The sequence below is a fragment of the Scyliorhinus torazame genome, chromosome 8 (genome assembly GCF_047496885.1).
Source record: "Scyliorhinus torazame isolate Kashiwa2021f chromosome 8, sScyTor2.1, whole genome shotgun sequence".
In the NCBI taxonomy this organism is placed as follows: Eukaryota; Metazoa; Chordata; class Chondrichthyes; order Carcharhiniformes; family Scyliorhinidae; genus Scyliorhinus; species Scyliorhinus torazame.
The window spans coordinates 258,411,364-258,429,084 of record NC_092714.1 but is presented as its reverse complement, the minus strand read 5'-3'; the positions used below and the strand labels follow the sequence as shown (position 1 = coordinate 258,429,084).

General features: G+C 46.6%; 1 protein-coding gene across 6 annotated transcripts in view; it reads left to right on the top strand.

The window, feature by feature from the left end:
- Positions 1-936: 936 nt before the first annotated feature.
- The window catches only part of tp53inp2 (tumor protein p53 inducible nuclear protein 2), a 70,308-nt gene continuing 53,523 nt past the window's right edge, over positions 937-17,721 (top strand). For 2 of the 6 annotated variants that reach the window (XM_072515182.1, XM_072515176.1), the window contains exon 1: positions 937-1,188. The gene's annotated coding sequence lies outside the window, so the exon portion shown is untranslated. Of the gene's footprint in view, positions 1,189-1,926; positions 2,206-2,295; positions 2,314-8,331; positions 8,423-17,721 lie in introns of those variants that run through there. The other 4 variants (XM_072515179.1, XM_072515180.1, XM_072515178.1 and 1 more) reach the window with 4 other exon arrangements.

Below are 17,721 nucleotides of genomic sequence, written 5' to 3'. Positions count from 1 at the left end.
CTATAATTTCTACCACGTTGCCATGCTGTAATGTCAGGCCACCACCCCCACCGGACTCTTTTTTAACAGGGGGTGAATGTGGTAGTCTCTGTAGAGATATTACGGTACCTGGTAATGCTGGAACACCATTGGTAGTTATTGTATGTTTCCCATTGGTCAAACCGTATGGTAGCTCCGCCCTGCTAGGCGGGGTATAAGAGCCCATGCCGCCCCAGCAGCCTTCATTCTGTACCTGAGCTGCTGGGGGAAACATCTAGCTTATTAAAGCCTTCAGTTGGACTACAATCTCGCTTTAGTGGTCATTGATCATGCATCACTGGGATAGGGTGGTGGCGTGATAGGCTACTCTTTCAGAAGGTCGGTGCAGAGTTTATGGGCTGAATGGCCTATTTCTGCACTGTAGCGATTCTACCTAGTCCACTCACCCACCCTATCCCCATAGCCCCATCTAAACTTTGGACACTAAGGGCAATTTATCACGGCCAATTCACCTAACCTGCACATCTTTGGACTGTGGGAGGAAACCGGAGCATCCGGAGGAAACCCACGTTGACACGGGGAGAATGTGCAAACTCCACACAAACAGAACACAGTCACCCAAGATCAGAATTGAACCCGGGTCCCGGCGCTGAAGTAGCAGTGCTAACCACTGTGCCACTTGGTGACCGTGAAACCATCGTCGATTGGTGTAAAAATTCACTAATTCCCCTTTCAGGACGGAAATCAACCATCCTTACCCAGAGCGGTCGCCTTGTCAGAGATGGCCTTGTCATTGATTGTGACCTTGGGAGGAGACAGACTACAGGAGTTGACAAAGTAAAGAGGTTCATCTGTGAGCTTGGCAAAGGGAACAGAACAAGAACAGGAGAGGAGAAGCAGCAAGGGGACATGCCTCATGGCATTATGTGACTTTAAAGCAACAAACAGCTCCACAACATCTGGGCTTGCAATGTGCGTCGCTATTTATGCCCATAAAAGTCTTGTTAGTGACAATGATATGACCTTGACCATTACAGCATTTGGCACAGACCTAGGCAGAGGTCACTTGTCTGCGTACCCAGCCATGTCAGAGAGTGTATGCCACAAGAAGAGGAGAGAGTGATCGAAAATCTCAGCGTCTGCAGTCCCCCCTACCCCGCCCCTGTCGACAAATTAGAACCGTTTCGAGCAGGATGTCCCAGCCAATCTGTAAGTTTAAAGTGGGACGAAGTGTGATATAAGGGTCGGGGGAGGGCAGTTCAGTTCATATAAAAATCGACAGAATTATAAAAAAGGGAGGTGGGGGGGGGGGGGGGGGGCTGACAGTTCACAATCCGCAGAAGCAAACTTGCGCGATCCATCTGGATAAAATCACTGTGCAAAATAGCTGCACAATGAATTTTAAGTTGCCTCCCTCAACCCCACACCCCACGTTGGGACCCAACATAATGTAGCAAAGCTCCCATTGACAAAAATACGAGGAGCTGCCTTCAAGAAAGCGTGTTCACAGCAGCCACCCCCCCCTTGCTTTGACAGCACCAAGGATTACCCTCATCCCTGACCCCTCCACCATCCCACACACACACCATCACCCCCACTTTCCCAGCAAACAGAGCTGGGGGTGGGGGGGGGGGGGGGAGGTGAACACTGGACGATGTTCGATGGGCAGCCTAGCAACTTCCATCGGGGGGAGGAGGGAGTGCAGAAAGGATGTGACTCTCTAACATTGTTCTCTGTGTGTGAACGGCTGGACCTGAATGAAACCGACACCTGGCATTATTCTGAATTCATCTCTTGTCAACCAAGTGGGAGAAAATTGCCACTGCAGGGTCACGTGGGGCGGGCGGGCCGGCCGTTGATTGGTGGGGTGGGGTGGTATTGTTACGTCACAAAGAGTCCCCGCCCCCTCCCGGAGGAGGCCGATCAGCTGTTCAGTAAATTCCAAAATCTGATACACTCCGTGGGAGCAACTGGGCGCAAAATAACACATGCCCGCGGCGGTGGCTGGAAGAGGCTTTCTTCTAAGAAGAACGTACATCTTTTTTTGAAAAATACCTAAGCAGTCTGTACCCTCCCCATCCACCCTCTGCTGCATTCTACCTCACTTAAACTGTCCGTGTAGTTTTTTTTATATGAAAAAAATTGTGTTTTTGTTTTGCATTGTTTACAAAACTGACTGCAACAATACTTGACACCCAGAGAGGAGGAGAGAGAAAGGGAGAGAAGGTAGGCAAGTATCCCTCCCCTCATTGTGACATCTTTCCCTGTGTTTATAGGTCAGCTTTTCTTCTCGTTATAACGCTTGTGCCGCTTGAGGCTGCAGTTGCTTGTCAGGTATTTCGTGTTTGTGCCATTGGAGCTTGTTATTTTCCTCTTTCCATCTCTTTCCTCTTGATAAAAAGAATGAGCAAGGACCCCCCCCCCCCCCCCCCCCCCCAGGTTATTTATATTTCCTGGTTATGTGTGTCCATCGCCTCCTTTTTTTCCTATATTTATAATTTGTCATTGCTGTGACCCTCAGTCCCCTCCTAGAGCGCATTAAGCGAAGGACCGTTTCGACATATTGTGAAAAGCCTCCCTGTTTTGCCAGTAACTTGTACAATATCGTCCTGAAATGGACATTGGATGTGCGTCCGTGTGTGTTTAAATATGTGACTTGCCTGCTTTTTCAGAGGGATGTTAACTCGCAAGCGGATTAACTGTTCTAGCTCATTTATACTTGTGACGAAATCTGCTCGTTGCAATCGTGAATGTCACGTATAGAGCTTTTCCTCCGCTGACCTGCAATTTTATTAATGTCTGTTTCAAGGCCGACTTGCTTTCTCCATTGTTAAAACAGCTGATTTTGCCGGTATTGGATAGTTGAGATTAGTCAATAAGGTGACGTGAGGTTATTAACATAAAAACACAGCCGCACAATGACGTGATCCTTCTTAAAGGGGCCATCTCGCTTACTCTGCCTCTTGAACTGCTTTGTCCTTTAATTTTTTTGCATTGCATCTTGCGGTATGTTTTCCAAAAGCTAGTAAAATCCAAACAGGGGAGGAACCGGTTCTTCAAAAGCACAGCGTTCGAATGTCCTTAATACACACACTTGCTTTTTTTTAACAAGTTTTAAGAATCAGCTTTTGGACAACGGAGTAATTTCAGCTTTTGAATTGGAAAATGCAGAGTAGGTTTGTTGTCGTTGTCCAGTGTCCCCAATTGAAACACTTCTCTCAGAGAATTTAGAAGACCTTTTGCTCCACTCCTCTCTGCACTACTTCCACCCTAATTTTTTTTAAATGAATGGAGGACCCAATTATTATTTTTTCCAATTAAGGGGCAATCCACCTAACCTGCAAATCTTTGCATTGTGTGGGTGACACCCACGCAGACACGTGGAGAATGTGCAAACTCCACACAGACAGTGGTCCTGGTTCGAACCCGGGTCCTCAGCGCCGTAGGCAGCATTGCTAACTACTGCCCCACCATGCTGCCCTTCTTCCACCCTAATATATATATATATTTTAAATAAATTTAGAGTACCCAATTCATTTTTTCCAATTAAGGGGCAATTTAGCGTGGCCAATCCACCTAACCTTGCACATCTTTGGGTTGTGGGGGCAAAATCCACGCAAACACGGGGAGAATGTGCAAACTCCACATGGACAGTGACCCAGAGCCGGGATCGAACCTGGGACCTCAGCGCCATGAGGTTTCCACCCTAATATTGATTGTCATTGAAACCTGTACAGTTTCGATTCACATAGCGAGGGAAGTGTCGGGGGCAATTCTGGGATTTCAAGCGCAGCAAAGAACTCTCCACATTTCCCTCCTGTGCTTCTCTGTTGTGCTTGTCGTTGGGTCCCCATGGAATAGTTATCTCAATAAGCAATTTACCTTTGGGATATGGGGGAAGTGGTGGAAACCTAACTTCACAGCATCCAGGCCTATGGTGATTAAATCAAGTTCTGCCTTTTTGTAAATTCAAAATCTTACTTTTTAAAAATAAGATTACATGCTGTCGTTTTGTACATTTTTAACTGGGCCTATTTTAAGGTGACCAAGTCAAATTCAATTTATGGGACTTATCACAGATAATTAGTGGTGCGTTGTGGTGTTCACACTTAAATGTTTCCCATTTTAAACACCTCCTCAAATTCTTCTTCTCAAATCCCTTGCCATCAAGGGCAACATATAATTTTCTTTCCTGATTGCTTGCTTCACCTGCATGCTGATCTTTTGAGTTCCATTATACAGCTACACCCAAGTCTCAAATCATCAACGTGTACGAGTTTCACACCTTTTTTTTAAAATAGAATTCTGGATTTCTATTCTTATGACCAAAGTAAATAACTACATTTACCACATTTAACTCCAATTGCCACCCTGTTGTCTATTTGTTTAACCTGTCTATACCTCTTTACAATCTCTCTCTGTCCCCTTCGTAGCTTGCACTCCCACCTAGATTTCTATCGCCAGCAAACTTGGATACTTTACTCTGGTTGTTCATCTATGTCCTTAATGTAGATTGTAAATAGTAGAGGGCAATGGGTTTAATGCCCTCGAGACTGCAGGACAGCCCATTTTTTATTTCCAGCTAAGGGACAATTCAGCGTGGCCAATCCACCTACCCTGCATATCTTTGCGTTGTGGGGGTGAAACCCACGCAGACACGGGGAGAATGTGCAAACTCCACGCGGACAGTGACCCGGGGCTGGGATCGAACCCGGGTCCTCGGCACCGTGAGGCAGCTATGCTATCCACTGCGCCACCGTGCTGCCCCGCGCAGCACTTTTCAATGTAAATGGGTGCACTGTGTTTCACGGTTGTAGCTGGGAATTAAAATTTGCTGTTACTTCCTTTTAAATATTGAACAAGTTCCCCATGATGTGCCTGGTTAATTCTGTTCAGCAAGTTTTTTCACAGCAGCATTTTTTAAAAACCCTGATTCCCTGAACCTTTTGAGTTGGTGGCAAGTAGTCCCACCTGGTTTCCTCTCCCGAATAACCCAGCCAATTTTACATTTTTGTAAGTTTATTTTCAGGATGCAGTTGACAGGGCTGCATTTAGCTGCTCTGGGGAAACGGCGATTGGCTGCTCTCGAATTGTAATCAGTTACACAATTGAATGATTTCAGAGGCCTTAGCTGGGGCTAGAATAGTGGTGTGGATGTGGGTGCTGATTCCATTCTCCTAAAGGAACTGAGTGAACTAGTTTTGACTTTTCTAACAACCGCAGCTTTTTGTGGTGACGGCCTAGGATTTGACCTACGAGTTTCTGAGTTTCGAATCCAGTACTGTAACCACATAATACCGTTGACAGTATGGGATAACACGGCCAAGAGTCTGTATTGTAGCATGCTTTCTGGCCTAACTGACACTTTTACTGGGTGTGATGACCATTGGTGAAGCGTGTGTTGGTGAAGCTGGCAGTGTTGCTGTCGCAGATGCAATACATTTTCTTTCACAGTGGCCTAATTGTGGCCCTCGTGCTTTGACCTGCTTTGTGTATTGAAGAAATGGGTGTGGGTAGAGAACTGAATTCAGTGCTTGATCTGTTTGGTGGCCTTCAATATTCAAATGATGCAACTTCCTGCAAACAAGACAGTGATTCAGAACAGCATGTAATTTGGTCTAGATCTTTCATCATCAAATATTCTAGTGGTATGTAAATATTTACCATGACGGTGCCCAAAATAAATCCAAACATAAGCTGTTCTATAATGGAAATCTCTAAGCATGTTCACTGACAAATTAGCAAGTTAACTCTGTGTCTTTATCGTTCTCCTCATTCTTTCATTTGACCGCATTCTTCTTCTCTTGCACTCCGCCCCTCTTATTTTTGAAAAATATATAAATTTAAAGTACCCATTTCAGTTGGGGCAATTTAGCCTGGCCAATCCTGCACATCTTTGGGCTTTGGGGATGAGACCCACGCAGACACCGGGAGAATGTGCAAACTCCACACGGACAATCCTGCACACCTTTGGGTTGTGGGGGTGAGACCCACGCAGACACTGGGAGAATGTGCGAACTCCACACGGACAGTGATCCAGGGCTGGGATCGAACCCAGGTCCTCGGTGTCGTGAGGCAACAGTACTAACCACTGCGCCACCGTGCCACCCACTCAAGCTCTATTTTGCTAGTGTGCACTCTTGCACTCTCAAATGTACTTTCTTTTGTATACCTGTGTGCTTTTCTGTCTTCTCTCCCCTCTTGTGCACTCTTTACTTGCCTCTCCTCTATTTTTCTTTTCTCTGTTCCATAGGTCTCTTGCACACTTCTCAGACCTCTCGAAATTTGACTTTGTGTTGTACTCCTTTTAATGACAAAGGAAATCTAATTTCAAAAATTATTTAAAAACAAAAATAAATTTAGAGTACCCAATTAATTCTTTCCAATTAAGGGGCAATTTAGCATGGCCAGTGCACCTACCCTGCACATCTTTGGGTTGTGGGAATGAGACCCACACAGACGCGGGGAGAATATGCAAACTTGACAGTTTCAAAGTTATTTTGATTACAACATGTTTGCTTACTGACTTGTGATAATTTCATGCAGTATGTTGTAGTAGTGAGTAAATGTTGCTGAGTGACATATTTTGTGTACTGACTCTGGAATCAGATTCCAAGGAATCACTGATATGATTGTGCATTGCATTGCTTCCCTGCTTTGTGAATAGTTGGATTCTGGTTGTACCACTAGAGCTTTGGGAGTTGCTCGATTTGGGTAGGGTGGAGAACATTTATTTTGTTTGGGGCTGAATAATCCATTTGACATCCAAGGCACCTCAGAATGCAGGTTTGACAAGTCTACTCTCAAATGTTATGATGCCGACAAAAATGTTGCAGGACTTTTCCAAGTCTTCAGTTGTGTTGTGTCTACAGCTGCCCTAGCCTGACAACTCTGCCCTGGCCTGACCCGACAACTTTCCTCCTGGACAGCACTTCCTTGAAACCTACTTCTGTAAGCAAAGCTTGTCCTAATAGCTACCAACAATGCTTGGTGTTAAATTGTGTTGGCAGTTGTAAAGCCCCTGGGACAGTTTACTAGATGAAAGGCTTTTACTGTTTCTGTACGGTACAAAACAAAAAATACACTCAACAACTCTGCTTGTACAAAATGTGAATTGAAAAATATCGAGTTGATATATTTTCACCTGAGGAAGGAGCAGAGCTCCGAAAGCTAGTGATTCGAAACAAACCTGTTGGACTTTAACCAGGTGTTGTAAGACTTCTTAAAATGTGAATTGTGAGACATCCCAGCGCTTTCAAGCATAGAGAATTCCGCACAGTGAGAATTTGTCAACCATAATTGTTTGAATTTATATTTGCAGAATTACATGTCCAAGCAGTCATAATTTCAGCAAGTTTGGGGGAAAAAATATAGAGTTGACGTATTTTACCATCCTTCATTGCAGGGCCTTACAATTTTTACCTACACAACTTTCATTTTCATATAGTTTCTTGTCTACAGTTGAAGATGATCAAGTTGTTTTTCAAAAATAGTGTACATATGCAAACAGCTCGTGGTTCCCAGTCTAGCTGTGCAAATTTGTGAAAGAAAAAGCTTGAGGGGGTGTTTTAAATGTTCCACCCCATTATGCCCCTGTAGAAAAAGTTTTATTTTTTTTCTTTTTCTTTGTGTAATAGAAGATTCACATGGAGGTGGTGAATATGGATGGGTTGTTTTATTTTTGACCTGCACGGCACCACTGGCTTTAGGTGCAGGCTGCGAGGCCCCTTGTCATTCTGGAGGTGTAAATTATACTCTGCATTCCAGATGAGGATACTGCAAGTGTGCCATTCACAGTCCGCTGGTCCTGACAACTCTCTGCAGTGTTCGGGAAGAGGGCAAGTAAGGATTTTGTCAAGTTCCCGGAGATCAGAAATTGCCTGAACACTGTTACTTACAGTACAGCCCTGCTTCACACTGCCGTGTATTAATGTTGTACACCATACTAAGCCCAAACTGCATGAACCTGCTTTCTGATGGGGTCTCACTTCTGTGTTGCCAAATTTTGATCAGCTTCCAAGTCTGGAGTTCTATTCATGGCCACCTGGGGGTCTCAAAGCAGATTGCAGCCATTGAACTACTTTTGAAGAGGGTGGTTCGCACTGCTGCCTCACGGCACTGAGGACCCGGGTTCGACCCCGAGTCACTGTACCTGTGAAGTTTGCATCTTCTCCCCGTGCCTGCGTGGGTCTCACCCTGTGTTTATATGGTCAACTTTTGTTCAGGCTAAAGATATTAATCCTTTCTGAATTACTATATCCTATAACTTCTTAACTAGTTGGCCACTCTAAGGTCTTCGACTCCCTTGCTGATACCAGATGGGAACTAATCTATTTCAAACTATGTTTCAAGTTATAATAGGATCCCAAATCTACAAGGAAGAATCCTAACGCACTTACCATTCAATGCCCTTTAAGGGTCTGGATCTGTTGTGGATGTATAGGTGAGTCTTATGGATAAACCACTATTTCAGGTTTAAATTTAAAATCTCACTTATTTTTTATTTGCTAACAAATTACTTTGTATTAAAAAGCCTCTTTTAGTTGATCAGACTTCAGGAGCTTTATTTAACGTTTTTTCTTTTGTCTTGATAGCTTGTGGTTGTTCTTATTCTTCGGTCTTCCAGCGTCTTCCGATTCCCATGGACCGATGAGCTGATTCAAATTGAATCTAAGAATAAATTCGAACTGATTGGCTCGGCCTGTCTCTTCTTCCCCCTTTTCTCTCTCTCTTCTCTCTTTTTCTCTCTCTCTCTCTCTCTGACTTTTGCAACTGGCATTCTGAGATTTTATACATTTTAATTCGTATCTCCAGCGCATGTCAATTACAAAGCATTGTCTCATGTTTAACAAAATAGATGTGTTACATTTAAAACTGCGATTTCGCACCAGGCCCAAGACTGCCATACATTTCAAAAACACGTGGTGCATTCTGCTCAAAGTCTAAAAAACCCTTTAAGCTGTGTCTATCTTTGTCTATTTCAGCCATTAACATTTTGAACTTCCTCTGCCATGTGTGCTAGCTTTAAGCCGTTTAACACCTTTCTCAAGGCTCTCATTCAGGCTTGCCATGTCTCCCAAATTACTTGTTCCCCTTTTTCTCAAAGGTTTCAAAGAACTGTTGCACGTCTTAAAATAATTGATAGCTATTTCCTGTCTATTTTAAAAACTAACTTTCTTAACAATCTGTTCCTATGCCTGCTTTTTATTCTCAAATTTTATCAAACTTTTGACCTTTTGTGTGCATGTTATTTTTCAAGCTTTTAAAAGCACTCTGATATTCCCTCATGTTCATTTGCCTATATTTTTATATGTTTACTTTACTCTGTTTATTTTGTTCCAAACTACATTCTTCCTTCCCATTTTTACTTACAACCCCCACAACCCAAAAGATGTGCAGGCTACGTTGATTGGCCATGCTAAATTGCCCCTTAATTGGAAAAAAAAGAATTGGGTACTCTAAACTTTAAAAAAAAAAACTACTTTTGAAGTGTATTTCCCTGTTGTAATCAAGGAATTCTGCTGCAATTTCCTATTAATATTTTACAAGTGGTTGCAAAACAATATTTGTCCAAGTTTGTGCTGAAGGGCAGGGAAATTGTTTCATCACCTTTTTATTTCACATCCTATTAACTTTTCTAAAAAACGTAAATGTTCCATTTGTTTGGTGTGTCTTTTAGGGTGAAGTTGCTCTTTTCAGGGGCTGGCTTAGCACAGGGCTAAAGAGCTGGCTTTTAAAGCAGACCAAGGCAGGCCAGCAGCACGGTTCAATTCCCGTACCAGCCTCCCCGAGCAGGTGCCGGAATGTGGCGACTAGGGGCTTTTCACAGTAACTTCATTTGAAGCCTACTTGTGACACTAAGCGATTTTCATTTTGTTTTCTACCTACGCCCAGAAAGTTTATATGACACAGTCATAACAGTTGAATAGGGTCTAAACAAGCTGTAAATGTAGCTGAGCTTTGCTCATGGTGGCTTCAAGTACATTTCAGATGGTGGCTGCCATCCGTCTCTTTCTATTCTTTCCCATTAAGAACAATGTACCAGACGAACTCTGCAGAGGAGCTAATCCTGGAAATTGGTGCATTAGCCTCAGGCTGGGTAGAGGAGAGGTATCAGGACCGAGGGCCAGAGAGGGAGGCGAGGGTGCAGAGAATTGTCAGGTGCAGCACGGTGGCACAGTGGTTAGCACTGCTGCTTCACAGCGTTGGGACCCGGGTTCGATTCCAACCTTGGGTGCCGGCCTATGTGGAGTTTGCACATTCTCCCCGTGTCTGTGTGGGTTTCCTCTGGGTGCTCCAGTTTCCTCCACAGTCCAAAGATGTGCAGGTTAGGTGGATTGGTCGTGATAAATTGCCCCTTAGTGTCCAAAATGGTTAATGTAGGGTTGCTGGGTTACAGGGCTAGGTTTGGGCCTGGGTAGAATGCAGGGTTGGTGTAGACCCGATGGGCTGAACGGTCTCCTTCTGCACTGTAGCGTTTCTATGATTCTATGATACCATGTACCTGATGGTTGGCATGTATCTAATGGAGACCCTGTCTGCAGCAGAAAAATAACAGCCTCGCAACAGAATCTTTTTCAATTCAACAGTTGAATCAAAATTCTGGGATTTGATCAAACGTAGGTTTCAACTACAAAATGTTCCACACGCAAGTGATTTAAAGTTGACCCTGTAAGGAATGTGGTGGAAAATTAGTCAGGATTTGCTCATCAACAACCTTTCATATCCAAAGAAATTTGTCAGAAAGGGTTAACAGACTGGTAATTTATTTAATATTTGTGCGTGGTCTAATATGTCAAGTTCCTTGTGCCTTTTCCATTTTAATTATAAACAAAGATGTAGCTTGTTTTGAGCCCAAGAAGGCTTGATTCATGAATCATATCTGCTTATGACAGAGTGAATAGTGTGGCACGAAACTATATTTAATCCAGTAAGCAGATCACGTAACTAAGGTAACTGTTAATCCGCTGGGTCACCACTGCAAGGGGCGACTGCTAAAAAGGTACAGCTTCAAGATTGATTGTCGAGGGTGTGAGGGAAGGAATCTTCTTGGAAGAACTACTGCGAAACCATGAAAGGGAAAATGAGTGCCCCAGCGCCTTACCTCCTAATTTTTCTAAAAACGGAAAGGAACAAGCTACTTTTGTCAGCCAGCATGATGATGTTTGTCGGCTGAGATTTCAGATGATGCTGTTTTAGAAGCTGAGCAAAAAAACTTTCCATTGGTGCGATGAGTCATTTAGAATATTTTGATTTGAGCTATAGATTAAGGCTGGGATTGGATGGGAGCATGGCTAAGGTTGTAAACCAAACGGGAAGTAAATCAAGAAGTTGTGATGAAGTAACCGCTATCTCACTGGCTTTGAAAGCCTGAAGGAGGAAGAAAACCTGCGAGGCCATAAGAAATCCCATGGATTTTGAAGTTGTGTGAAAAGGGACAGAGGCTCGTTCGTGAAGAAGCAGGAGTCATGACTCGAGGGAAAAAAAGCTCTGGACATATTTTTTTTAAGGAATGCTCCAGATTCTTATCTATATTGGCCTCAGCTTGGGTTCACAGGCAGCCTTGGAGTGTAGCATTTGGGTCTAGCAGAATCCCGTGTGCAAGTAGCTACTGAAATTATGTACTCGGGTTTTGAAGCGGTGATTGGCCAGGTGCATAGATGAGGGTAGTGTAGTTGATGTAGTTTATGTGGGTTTCAGCAAAGCCCTTTGACAAGGCCCCACATGGGAGACATGTAAAGAAAGCAAATGTACACGGCATACAGAGTAATTTGATACGGTGGGTTCAAAATTGGCTTAGTTGTAGGAGACAGAGGGTGATGACAGACGGCTGCTTTAGCGACTGGAAGCCGGTGTTCTGTGATGTACCGCAGGGATCTGTGCTGGCTCCCCTATTGTTTGTCATTTATATAAACTACATAGATGACTGTGGGGTTTTGCAGATGACACAAATTGGCTGGGTGGTTCACAGGGAGATTGAGTGTCCTCTTTTGAGGAAGATATAGACAGTTGGCCAAATGGCAGATGGAATCTAACCCTGAAAAGTGAGGTGGTACACTTTTTGGAAGGAGTAATTTAACCAGGAAGTATGTAATGAACAGCACGACACTAGGAAGTTCTGAGGAACAAGGGGACCTTGCCGTGCTTGTCCACAGATCTCTGAAGGTGGAAGGGCAGGTTAATAGGGTGATGAAAAAGACATAGATTACAAAGGCAGGGATGTCATGTTGGAGTTGTATGGAACTTTGGTGAGGCCACAGCTGGAGTACTGCGTGCTGTTCTGGTCGCCACATTATAGGAAGGATGTGCTGGAGGGGGTGTAGAGGTGATTCACCAGGATGTTATCTGGGATGGAACATATGAAGAGAAGTTGGATCGGCTTGGGTTACTTTTGTGGAGTAGAGAGGACTGAAGTGCAGCCTGGTTGAGGTGGACAAGATTGAGGGGCATGGACAGGGTGGATAGGGAGCAGCTGTTCTCCTTAGTTGAAGCATCGGTCACAAGGGAACACAAGTTCAAGGTGAGGGGCAGACGGTTGGGGGGTGGGGGGTTGTGAGGGGAAAACATTTTAACCCAGAGGGTGGAGACAGTCTGGAACGCACTGCCTGGGAGGGTGGTAGAGGTTGCCTCGCATCCTTTTAAGAAATACCTGGATGAGCACTTGGCACATCATAACATTCAAGACTATGGGTCAAGTGCTGGCAAATGGGATTAGGTCGGAAGGTCAGGTGTCTTTCACGTGTCGGTGCAGACTCAATGGGCTGAAGGGCACTTTCTGCATTGTGATACTGAGTTGATTGAAAAAAAAATTTGCCCGGATGTGGGATGCTTGGGCGCGATTCTCCCCTACCCGGCGGGGCAGGGGATCCCGGCGGGATGGAGTGGCGTGAACCACTCCGAGGTCGGGCAGCCCCAAAGGTGCGGATTTCTCCGCACCTTTAGGGGCCAAGCCCTCAACTTGAGGGGCTGGCCCTGCGCCGGAGTGGTTTGCGTGCCACCGACCAGCGGGAAAGGCCTTTGGCGCCACGCCAGTCGAGGCCGAAAGGACTTCGCCAGGTGGCGGAAGTCCGCGCATGCGCGGGAGCGTCAGCTGACGTCATCTCCGCGCATGCGCAGGGGGGGGGGGTCACCTATGCGTCGGCCATCGCAGAGACCTACACGGCCCCCATCGCGGGCCAGGCCACTGTGTGGGCACTCCCCGGGGCCAGATCGCCCCATGCCCCCCCCCCCCCCCCCCAGGACCCTGGAGCCCGCACGCGCTGCCTAGTCCTGCCGGGAAGAGAGGTGGTTTGATCCTCGCCGGCGGGACAGACATTCCAGCAGCGGGACCCGGAGAATCGCCGGGGGTTTGGGGGGGGGGGGGGGGCTCGCCGACCGGCGCGGCGTGATTCCCGCCCTCGCTGAATATCCGGTGCCGGAGAATTCGGCAACCGGTGGAGGCGGGATTCACGCCAGCCCCCGGCGATTCTTCGACACGGTGGGGCATCGGAGAATCCCGCCCCTTGTATTTTCTCACTCCCAAGTTAGCTTTGTGCTTAAGATGAGGACATTGAGTGCAGTAAAGCTTTATAAGGGTAACGTTCTTGAAAAGGTTTTACCTATGTCACTAACTGTAATAATCTTTCCTGCTGGGTCAGAGCACTGCACGGTATGTCACTGATACAATCAAGGTCCCAGATTGATCTTGAACATTGCTGAGTTAGCTACAACTTAAACAGAAAAGTGCTGGAAAGAAGTCAACAGGTCGTGCAGCATCTGTGGAGAGAGAAATAGAGTAATATGAGGGAGAAATGTGATGGATTTTATACTTGATAAGAGGGAGTGGAGCAGTTGTAGCGGAGTTAGAAGGTCAGTGATTGGGAGCTAGGACAGATTGCAACAAAGATCTGTAGGTCATGAGACAGAGGAAACTTTAATGGCAGGGGAAGGTGCCAGTCGTGGCAGAAAGGCAAGATATCCAAACTGTGTTAACTGGAGAATAAAGGTCAGTTCTCGGGGAAAGCAAAACTTAAGAACAAGTGACCAGATGGCTTGGTGGGGGATGGGGTAGGGGTGAATATCTTTTTAAAAAGGGGTCAAGATGGAGGAGAAGGGTCACAGTCTAAAGTTGTTGAGTTCTGGGGGCTGTAATGGGGTAAGTTAGCTAGTCTCTGCCAAGTGGAATTAGAACTAACTACAGTAACCTGGGCTAGGGAAAGAAGCAAAATCAAAAAGGCCCATAGTTTCTATGGTTGTCCATTATTAGCTGCTGGCAGGTACATGTGTAGGTACCACGAGGGGAATAGGTTGAATTTTGCAATGCGATCCACTCCATGGGCATGCACACCTAGCTCTTCCAATTGTGATTTTGATGGCGATCCATTTGGTTCATAGAGCACTACCGGCTGAAAATCCTAAACTGAGAACCTATGCTGTTGCCTGGGTTTGCATGTGAGGAGTGGCTATCTGGATGAATGCTGATGGCCTTGTCTCAACAGGAAAGAAGAGGAGAAATTTGAAATGAGGTGAAGAAATAGCCAAGGGGAAAAGTGCAACCTTTCTGCAGTGGTTTGGTTAAAGGCTGATTCATTCTGGATTGTATGTTGTAGCAGCACAGCCTAAATGGAAATCTGTGTCTCGATTAAGACCATGTTAAATCTCCATCTCTCTGCATAATTGCTGAGTGTAATGTAAATGTAAATCGCTTATTGTCACAAGTAGGCTTCAAATGAAGTTACTGTGAAAAGCCCCTAGTCGCCACATTCCAGCGCCTGTTCGGGGAGGCTGTTACGGGAATTGCTGGCCTGCCTTGGTCTGCTTTCAAAGCCAGCGATTTAGCCCTATGCTAAACAGCCCCTAAAGACAAACCCTTGTATTATATAACACCTTTCATGACCACCAAATAATTCAAGGCCCTTTACAGCCATTGAAGTACTTTGGAAGTCCATTCACTGTTGTAATGTGGGAAACGCAACAGCCAATTTGTACATAGAAACCTCCCACAAGCAGCAGTCTCATAATGACCAGATAATCCGTTATGTTGATTTGAGAGGTAACTACTGGCCAGGACACCTGGCATACTGCCACCCCCCCCCCCCCCCCCTCTTCAAAACAAGATGTGGAGATGCCGGCGTTGGACTGGGGTGAGCACAGGAAGGAGCCTCATCTGAGGAAGGAGCAGCGCTCCGAAAGCTAGTGACATCGAAACAAACCTGCTGGACTTTAACCTGGTGTTGTAAAACTTCTTACTGTCTTCAAAACAATACCACCCAAGAGATCAGATTTGGTTTAAAGTCTCCTCCGGAAAATGGCACCTTTGGCAGTGCAGCACTCCCTCAGCACTGCACTGCCTGAGTGAAGCCCTGGAGTGGGACTCGAACCCCGAACCTTGTGACAAAAAGGTCATCTAAATGAGCCGCTGCTGACTTGAAAGCCATTCAAAGACAGCAGTGAAAAGCTGTTGTGGCACGGTAGCACTGTTGCTTCACAGCGCCAGGGTGCCAGGTTTGATTCCCGACTTGGGTCACTGTCCATGCGGAGTCTGCACGTTCTCCCCGTGTCTGCGTGGGTTTTGTGGTGTTGGGTGCTCTGAAGTACAGACTAACCAACACGGTTGCGATTGGTACAACGCAGTTTTATTCCAACTAGTTATTTACACATCTGACTTGGTACTCAGCACGTGGTGACTGTGTGAGTGTCTTGTTAATGAGGTCCTGGCCTTGTCCTGTCTCCAGATGGACTGACCAGGAGGTGTCGTGTTTCTTGTCTTATACTGTGTCTGCTCTTGTCTGTGATTGGCTGTCGTGTTATGTGTGCTAATTGGTCTGTTGGTCTGTCTATCATGATGTGTGTGTTGTGATGTGTGTTTGAATATCATGACATCCCCCCTTTTTTTTACAAGATTATGTGCCTACGTGGGTATAAATATAAATGTGTCCTGAGTGCAGCTAAAGGTGTATGTGCGTGATATTTACAGCATGTACATGTGGCGTAACTATATACAAGGGGCGATGTCAGGTGTGACATGCTAACGAGGTTGTACCATAACAAAAGAAGAAGAACGTTGAAATTTGGACCGATCAAACGAGGCTTGGAACGATAAAACAGTGACATGTTACAATACAGTAGTTGCTAAAATTTGACGTGTGAACAGGCTCATAAGTCCAGTCTAGTAGGTGGGCGACGAATTCGGGTTGACCGCCTCAAGGGTGGGTCGAGAACCACCGGCTGAGGTGCGAGTCTGGCCACGGGCAGCGACAGAAGGGGCATGGTATATGGCAGCTCCACGAAGTCGCTATCAGGAACCAGTGGAGGACACGGCGTCTGTGTATGGTTCCGTTGCGAGCGTGGAAGTAGGCGAAGGGCTCGGCGATTGCGCCTACGCACGGATCCATCCGGCATGCGTACCAGGAACGAGCGGGGAGCCACGCGTCGGAGAACTTCGGCAGGTGCTGACCAGCCACCGTCTGGTATGTGAATGCAGACGTTGTCTCCAGGGGCCAGGGAGGGAAGATCAGTTGCCCTTGTGTCGTACAATCTCTTCTGGCGATCGCGTTGCAGTTGCATCCTATGCAGTACCGGAGCATGGTCTATTGTTGGTGCCAGGATGGAAGGCACAGTGGTTCTGAGGGCGCGACCCATCAGCAGCTGTGCTGGCGAGAGACCCGTGGCTAGTGGGACCGAGCGATAGGCCAGCAGGGCGAGGTAGAAGTCCGATCCGGCAGCAGCAGCCTTGCAGAGGAGCCGCTTGGCAATGTGAACGCCCTTCTCCGCCTTTCCATTGGACTGGGGATGCAGAGGGCTGGACGTCACGTGTGTGAAGCCATACGAGGTTGCAAAGGACGACCATTCATGGCTGGCAAAACAGGGCCCATTGTCCGACATGACAATCATCGGAATGCCGTGGTGAGCAAAGGTGTCTTTGCAGGCCCTGATGACAGCAGACGACGTGAGATCGTGCAGGCGTATGACTTCTGGGTAATTGGAGAAGTAGTCCACTATGATAACATAGTCCATGCCAAGCGCGTGAAATAGGTCGACACCCACCTTCGCCCAGGTGGACATCACCAGCTCATGGGGCAGAAGCGTCTCAGGAGGTTGCGCCGGCTGAAACCTTTGGCAGGTTGTACAGTTGATCACAATGTTGGCAATATCGTCACTGATGCCCGGCCAGTATACCGCCTCTCGGGCCCTCCGTCTGCACTTCTCGACCCCCAAGTGGCCTTCGTGTATTTGATTGAGAACCAGCTGGCGCATACTGTGCGGAATCCCAATCCGGTCCAGCTTCAGAAGGACACCATCAATGATGGCTAGGTCGTCTCGTACATTATAGAACTGCGGGCACTGCCCTTTGAGCCATCCTCCCGTCATGTGGCGCATCACTCGCTGTAAAAGGGGGTCGGCCGCTGTCTCTCGGCGGATGCGGGCCAGACTGGAGTCGTCAGCCAGCAGATTTGCCGCTGTCAAGGCCACCTGTGCCTCGACCTGACATACGAACCCCTCCGCATCTGGCGGCGTGCTCACTGCTCTGGGTAGGGCATCCGCCACGATAAGGTCCTTCCCTGGAGTGTAGACCAGTTGGAAGTCGTACCTCCTGAGTTTAAGTAGGATACGCTGGAGGCGAGGGGTCATCTCGTTCAGGTCCTTGTTTATTATGCTGACCAGGGGGCGGTGGTCAGTTTCGACCGTGAACCGTGGAACTTGTCTAAACCGGTTAGCAAGCCCAGGCATTCTTTTTCGATTTGCGCGTAGCGCTGCCCTGTG